The sequence below is a fragment of the Microtus oregoni genome, unplaced genomic scaffold (genome assembly GCF_018167655.1).
Source record: "Microtus oregoni isolate MIOR12 unplaced genomic scaffold, Mior012 000044F_ref0000062, whole genome shotgun sequence".
NCBI classification, from domain to species: Eukaryota; Metazoa; Chordata; class Mammalia; order Rodentia; family Cricetidae; genus Microtus; species Microtus oregoni.
This window is the reverse complement of record NW_024543218.1, coordinates 3,381,227-3,388,568: the sequence shown is the minus strand read 5'-3', so window position 1 is coordinate 3,388,568 and position 7,342 is coordinate 3,381,227. Positions and strand designations below refer to the sequence as shown.

General features: G+C 46.7%; 1 pseudogene; it reads right to left on the bottom strand.

Moving 5' to 3' along the window:
* Positions 1-381: 381 nt before the first annotated feature.
* LOC121434718 lies at positions 382-2,477 on the bottom strand (annotated as a pseudogene).
* Between the last annotated feature and the right edge of the window lie 4,865 nt (positions 2,478-7,342).

Genomic DNA, 7,342 nt, shown 5'->3' with positions numbered 1-7,342 from the left:
TTTGTGCTTGTGGAGTTTCTTTAACTTCTAATCTCTTCATCTCTGTCTCCTAAGTATGAGAATTATAGTTATGCACCACGATGCTATACATGTGCCCTTCATTTTTTCCTAAACTAGATTCCTAGTGATGGCAGAGAAGGATGAAAAGATCTGACATTTAAGGTCGTCTGTTCATTTCGCAATTACTGTTTAAGAAGTTTATATTGATTTATTACCCCTTCCACTTCTTTTTTTTTTTTTTTTTTTTTGCTTCAGCTGCTGTTTATTGACACTCAGGTGGGCACTATAGCAACAGGCCTGGAGATGCTGCACAGTAGAACGGAGGTGGAGAGTGCAGGGTGTGACCGCAGTGACAGCTGAGAAGTGCACAACGAGCAGTGGGGGAGGCCAAAGCTGTTGGGGAAGCAAGTCCGGCCTGGGGGCCAGAGGTTATTATCTACACAGGAACCTGGGCCCCACGCCCTAAGCCCCTACTCTTGCTGTCTCCTGACTCCAGGCCAGGGCTGGGAGTTCTCTGGACAACTTTCTACAGGAGCAAAGTACACAAGAGATGTTGCTGCCCCTTTGTGATAAAGCCAGAGGGTTTCCAATTCTGCATTCCTCTGTCACCCCTGGTTTGGGTAGGGCCATATGATAGACAGACAGCTGGGCTCTATTCCATGTTTCAGCAACAGTAATTTTCCGGGGTGTCCCAGCCCACCAGCGCCACACTCTGGCCCAGAGTGAGCACTACAAGCGTTACTGGCCTAATGGATGGGATGGGGGAGGGGATGGGACAGGGGCTAGAAGAGGGGCTCCAGAGGGCCATCAAGGCACAGGCACTACACGCATGGTGTTGGTGAAGCCAGAGCCAGGGCACCACCCAGTCAGCACAATGACCACATCTCCCTTCTTGAAGAAGCCTCGGGCCTTGCCAACATTCATGGCCAAATTCACACGGAGGTCTACATCCTCAGCCCAGGCGTCCTGCACTGCATCCTTACACAGCACAGGGAAGATGCCTCGGTACAAATGGGCCTGGCGAGCTGTCTGGGGATTGCGCGTCACAGCAATGATGGGCGCACGCGGGCGGTACCTGGCCACCTGGTGAGCACTCCTGCCAGACTTGGTGAGCACGATAATGGCCCCACTGCAGCACTTGAAAGAGGCCTCCACAGCACCCACGGCAGCAGCTTCTGTGGGGTCGCTGGTGATAGGCGCCAGACGGCGGAGTTCCTCGAATAACTGCAGGTGGTAGATGGCAGCCTCTGCCTCACGGGCAATCAGGTGCTGCATGCGAACGGCTTCCAGAGGGTAGTCCCCTTTGGCGGTCTCTCCAGACAGCATGATGCAGTCTGCTCCATCTAGGACTGCATTGGCCACATCACTGCCCTCAGCACGGGTGGGGCGGGGCTTCTTGATCATGCTCTCCAGCATCTGTGTGGCGCAGATGACTGGCTTCCCAGCTCGGTTGCATCATCCAATCATCACCTTCTGAGCCAGGAAGACCTTCTCTGCAGGAATCTCAATGCCCAAATCGCCACGAGCCACCATGATCCCATCACTGGCCTCCAAAATCTCATCAAACCTGCGGACGCCTTCGTGGTTCTCGATTTTGCTGATGATCTTGATGTTCTTGCCCTTCTCTCCCAGGACCTTCCTAACCTCGTGCACATCAGCTGCCTTGCGGATGAAAGACGCAAACACCATGTCTACATCCTGCTCCACCCCAAACTTCAGGTCCTGGATGTCCTTTTCTGACACAGCAGGGAGGTCCACAGCGGCTCCGGGGAGGTTCACCCCCTTCTTGCTGCCCAAGGAACCACCATTCTCCACCTCTGTTATCAGGAAGTCAGCGCCTTTCTCCTTCACCTGCAGTGAAATGAGCCCATCGTCTACGTAGATCTTGCTGCCCACTTCCACCACCTTACAGATGTTCTTATAGTCCAGCCACAGGGTGTTCTCGTCACACTTTTCCATGTAGGCATTGTCCAGGGTGATCTTCAGGGTAGCTCCCTTCTTCAGCTCCACTTCTGCAGTGCCGCTCCCTTTGATGATCTCAGGCCCCTTTGTGTCCAGAGCCACGGCAACAGGCCGGTATAGAATGGGATCAGAGGCGAAGCTTTCTGTGGCTGCACGCACGTTCTTGATAGTTTCCGCATGGTACTCATGAGTTCCATGAGAGAAATTGAGACGAGCCACATTCATTCCCGACTTGATCATCTCCTTCAGCATCTCCACAGACCGGGAAGCAGGACCAATGGTACAAATGATGCCAGTGTCACGGGCCGTGATGGGTGCGGAGTCAATGTCCAGGCGGCACATATGTTCCAAGAAGGTGTCAGCCATGGCCGCATGCAGCTGCTGGGTTTGAATGAAGGCAGTCCCTGCTTCGCTGTGTGGCTTCGGCATGGTTCCTGAGGTCCTCGGGCGTACTCCGAATCCTGCAACGATACCCAAGACGGACGACGGAAGGGTCGAGACGAGTCTCTGCTGTGCCCCCCTTCCACTTCTTAGTTAACAATAAGCACATGATCCAGAAAAGCCGATTCACTAAGTGTGTAAGGGAAGATGGTATCTTGTAAGAGACTGAATAAAAAGTAGCATAGCCACACTGCTGCCCCTAATCGTGCATGCTCAGAAGATATCTATGAGCAGTGGTATCTTCCCCTTGGGACACTGTGTGTGTCAACTCCAGTGGGGGAGATTCAGTCCAGCATTGCTACCAATCCCTTGGGGAGATCTCTACTTAGGAACCACCACTTGGGTAAAATTAAATCCTTGGCTATACAAGAGAAAACCATTTTCACCAAAATTCAAAAAGACATAGAGGGAAAAAGTATGTATAACTAAGATAGATACAACATAGAGAGAGATACTGTGCTTAGGTGTCCTTACAATAGATGCTTAAATATTTGTCAGATAGCTTAATGGATGTAATTCATAGTTGGGTATAGTGGTATATGCCTTTAATCCCCGAAGTTTGAGGCATCTGTCTCTGGTGGCAGCTACATGGTTTCTCCTCTGACTCTGTCTACTCTTTCTATATATCAATTCATTAACTAATAAAAGCAACTGTATATTGAGGGACTTCCCATACCACAAAGGCAGGCTGACACTTGTCTACATAGTGAGTTCCAGACAAGCAATGGGCTACAAAAGTCCTTGTCTTAAAAAATAAAAAAATAATGTAATGTAATTTATAAAACTTAAAGATTTAGTACAAATTGAAAGCAGAAGTATACAAATTTAAAAATTACTTATTTATGCCTACACACACACACACACACACACACACATATATATGTGTGTGTGTGTGTGTGTATATATATGCACATCATATTTCTGCAGAGTCTGTGGAGGCCAAAGAGGGCAGTGGGTCACCTGGATCTATGTTGTGATCTGCTATGTGGGTGTGAATCCTCTGCAGAACAGTAAGTGCTCTTAACTGCTGAGTCATCCTTCCAGGTTTTATTCCTCATCGTCAGGTATTTCCTTTTTAAATGAAATTGTAAGGTGTATTAATTAGATTTAGAGATGATTATGGTATGCTAACACAGTAAAATGCAAGACATAGACATTCTGGCCCTAATTAAAGAGAGTTGTTGATTGTTTTGTAGTTAGGTTTTTATACATTTATTTTTATTCTGGCAACAAGGTTTCTCTGTGTAACCACTCTGGCTGTCCTGAATCTTTCTTTGTAGACCAGTCTGGTCTCAATCTCATTGAGATCTTTGTGCCTCTCCCTCCTGAATACAGGGATTGGAGGCATACAACCCCATTGCCCATCTTGAGTTCTTGATCATTTTGAACATTCTCTTTGAGATATCTTTAGAATGATACATACTGCCTCTGCAGAAAATCCGTGTTTTATCACTTGTGTCAAATTTTCTTGACTCTTAGTGAGGAAAATATACCAACTAGACCCCAAGGAGAGCAGCTTCTATCCCTTGCCCTGCTCCTTTATTTCCTTGCTATTTCTAGCCTGCCTCACTGAGTCCCAGTGGACAGAGGCCAACACAAAAGGGCAGACAGAGTGCTTTTGAGGGGCTGTGGTGGCCTGGAGTCAGCTAGCAGGAGGGCCACACAGATGTTTTGCATTCAATACACTGACTGTACCTCAAGCAGCTTCTGTCCCAAACAGCAATTGCAACTCCACACTTAATCAGCAGCAGTTTATGCTATGGGATACAGTGAGGAAGGAATTTTGTTCCCTCAGACACTGGCCTCAGACTCACAGAGATATGAGATAGGGGATCCCAACAAGACACTAAGTAAATCTATATCTAAATCTCTTATCCTTCTATTGAACTCAGGATTTAAATGTTGAGGGAAATTCCTGCTGGCTCAGAAAGGTTGAATAACAAGTTCCTAATGTGTCCTTGTTGTTGGCATTTATGAAAAATGGAGTGTCTTTCTACACGGTCCCCACTTAAAAACTCTCACTAGACTTAGTTTCTCCCTACAGCTTCCTGTCAGATGGTTGCTGATGTTGCCTGTTAACCACAGGTTAATTTTATTTAATCATAAAATGTAAAACATGCTTGCATCATTAAAAAGGCAGCAAAAAGTGTAGTGCACCTTTACACAGTGAAAATAATTTTCTACAACAGCAGACCACTATTGGACATGGGACCACTATTGCTGGTGGGAATGCAATCTTGTGCAACCACTGTGGAAGTCAGTGTTTCGGTTTCTCAGGAAATTCGGGATCAACCTACCCCTGGACCCAGCAATACCACTCTTGGGAATATACCCAAGAGATGCCCTATCATATGACAAAAACATTTGTTCAACTATGGTCATATCAGTATTATATGTAATAGCCAGAACCTGGAAACAACCTAGATGCCCTTCAATGGAAGAATGGATGAAGAAAGTATGGAATATATACACATTAGAGTACTACGCTGCGGTAAACAACAATGACTTCTTGAATTTTGCATGCAAATGGATGGAAATAGAAAGCACTATCCTGAGTGAGGTATCCCAGACCCAAAAAGATGAACATGGGATGTACTCACTCATAATTGGTTTCTAGCCATAAATAAGGGTCACAGAGACTACAATTGTTGAACCTAAAGAAGCTAAATAAGAAGGTGAACCCAAAGAAAAACATATAGTTATCCTCTTGGCTATGGGAAGTAGACAAAATTGCCGGGGAGAAAATTGGGTTCTTGGGGGTGGGGTGAGATGGGGGTAAGGGGAGATGGGGAGAGAAAAGTGAGAAGGGAAGGAGGGGGGGAACTTGGGGAAACAGGAGGATTGGGAAAAAGGAAGGTTGGACAAGGGAGCACGGAACCACAATTCTTAGTTAAGGGAGACACCTTAGGGTTGGCAAGAGACTTGACCCTAGAGTGGATCCCAGGAGCCCATGGTGATGTCCCCAGTTAGTCCCTTGGGCAGCTGAGGATAGGGAACCTGAAATGACCCTATCCTATAGCAATACTGACGAATATCATGCATACCACCATAGAACCTTCATCTGGTGATGGATGGAGATAGAGACAGAGACCCACACTGGAGCACTGGACTGACCTCCCAAGGTCCCAATGAGGAGTGGAAGGAGGGAGAACATGAGCAAGGAAGTCAGGACCACGAGGGGTGTACCCATCCACTGAGACAATGGGGCTAATCTATTGTGAGCTCACCAAGGCCAGCTCAACTGTGACTGAAAAAACATGGGATAAAACTGGACTCTCTGAACATGGCGAACAATGAGGGATGATGAGAAGCCAAGGACAATGGCACCAGGTTTTGACCCTACTTCATGTTCTTGCTTTGTGGGACCCTAGCCAGTTTGGTTGTTCACCTTCCTGGACATGGACGGAGGGGGGCGGACCTTGGACTTTCCACAGGACAGGGAACCCTGACTGCTCTATGGACTGGAGAGGAAGGGGGGAGGAGTTTGGGGGAGGGGGAGAAGGTTGGGAGGAGTGGGAGGGAAGTGGGAGGCTGGGAGGAGATGGATAGTTTTTTTCCTTTTCTCAATAAAAAAAGAAAAAAATGTAAAACATGTTTGCATAATTAAAAAGGCAGCAAAAATGTAGTGCACCTTTACACAGTGAAAATAATTTTCCACAACAGCAGACCACTGTTGGAGGTCAGACCTCACTCCATATGGTGTGGATGATGTGTAAATAGAGACTGTACTTTTGTTTCCTGACCTCCCAGGCTTGAATAATCACACAAAACTATATTAGTTACAACACTACTTTGTCAACAGCACAGGCATATTGCTATATAGTTCTTACATCTTAAATTAACCCATTTCTGTTATTTTATATTTTACTATGAGGGTCATGGTTTCTTACTTCACATCATGACTCTTGGGTGGCTACATAGCATCTGCATGACTCTGCCTTCTTTCTGCCCCCATTCAATTTAGCTTTCCAAACTAGCTATAGTCTGCCCTGCCATAAGCCAAAAAAGATTCTTTATTAAACAGTGGTAATAAAGCATGTTCTTACCATACAGAAGGGAATCCCAAATCAATGATGCCTACCATTGAGGCTTGTGTGCATGGGGAGTGCAGACCCTCAGTGTCTCTGAAGCTCCAACTGCTCATAAGGTCTCAGAAAGGGACCCTAGGGAGGTTGGGCAGCTACCTAGGATAGAGCACAATGATAACATGATGGCAGGTAGAACAAGCCCCCTCAGATGAATCAGGAATACTGAAAGATGCAGTTGTTAGGTGGGGTTGAAGAGGAACCCCAGCTTAATGTTGTTCAGGGTGTTTGGTGTCCTCTGACCAGACAGGTCTGGATTCTTGTGATTTTTGACAGACCTAACTTCAACCTCTGGCGACATCTCCCGGAGGTCTAAGTCTTGCCTAAACTGTAAGAAATTCATCCAGCTCTGTTCATACTCGGGGAGAACACCATGCTGCCATGAATGTGTCTACATAATCATGTTCATATATGTACTACATAAAGGTATAAAAGGACTGGAATTGAGCCGGACTAGATATTAGAAAAGTAGGATTATTGTTCCCTGATCTTGGTATAATATTACAAACCAATGGGTAGAACAGAGACAGCAAACTCCATTGGAACAGGTACAGGGGAGTAACTGAAGAGTGAGTGAACCAGGGCCAGAGCCCACTGAGGGTCCGGACATAAATCTGGGACCTTCAAGGGAGTAGACCTAAGCCAGACCAGGACCCCTGTTTGTCTTGGTGTGAGTCTAGGACCTCCAAGGAAATGGTTCTGAGCCAGGACCTCTGCCACTCTGAGACTGAATCTGGGACCTCTGAGGGATTAAGCAGAACCAGAGATCTCTGCAGAGCCAAGTGTCAGTCATGGACCTTAGAGGGAAAAATGCTGATCCAGGACCTCTGTTGCTCAGGGCCTTGCTCAGGGAC